The 453-nt window shown below is 60.5% G+C and overlaps 1 pseudogene; it reads right to left on the bottom strand.

Moving 5' to 3' along the window:
- The window catches only part of LOC104276979, a 640-nt pseudogene extending 574 nt beyond the window's left edge, over window positions 1-66 (bottom strand).
- Window positions 67-453: the final 387 nt, after the last annotated feature.

Consider the following 453-nt stretch of genomic DNA (forward strand, 5'->3'; position numbering starts at 1 on the left):
ACCTGCTGCTGCCTTCCCATCCTCCGAGTGCATCTGCCCTGGCTTCTCAGCATCCGTCTCCAGCATCTGACCAGAAAAGAAAATAAAGAAGGATGAAGGCAGAAGCACCTCAAATCTCTCGCTGACCAGCTTCCTGGGGAGCCTTTCCGCTCCTAACATCCCAACCACAAAGCCAGCACCAATTTTACAGTCCTAACGTTGTTCTGGTGGAGTAGGGTGGCAGCATCCCCGCGTATCTGGGTGGTGGCAGGTTACCCATCACTCCCACAGCACCTGGTCCTGATCCCTGGAGCGCCGGATTCCCCCAGCAGCAGCAGTGAGCTGGAGCGGGATGAAGCCACCCCAGCTCCCCTCTCCAGCACCAGGCAGCACCGGTGGGTTTGGGGGAAGCCAGGAGGGCGGGTGGCTCAGCCTGGCGGCACAGCCAGGCTTGGCTCCGGCTGCAGAGGCACA

The sequence above is a fragment of the Apaloderma vittatum genome, unplaced genomic scaffold (assembly GCF_000703405.1).
Source record: "Apaloderma vittatum isolate BGI_N311 unplaced genomic scaffold, ASM70340v1 scaffold17837, whole genome shotgun sequence".
Classification (NCBI taxonomy): domain Eukaryota; kingdom Metazoa; phylum Chordata; class Aves; order Trogoniformes; family Trogonidae; genus Apaloderma; species Apaloderma vittatum.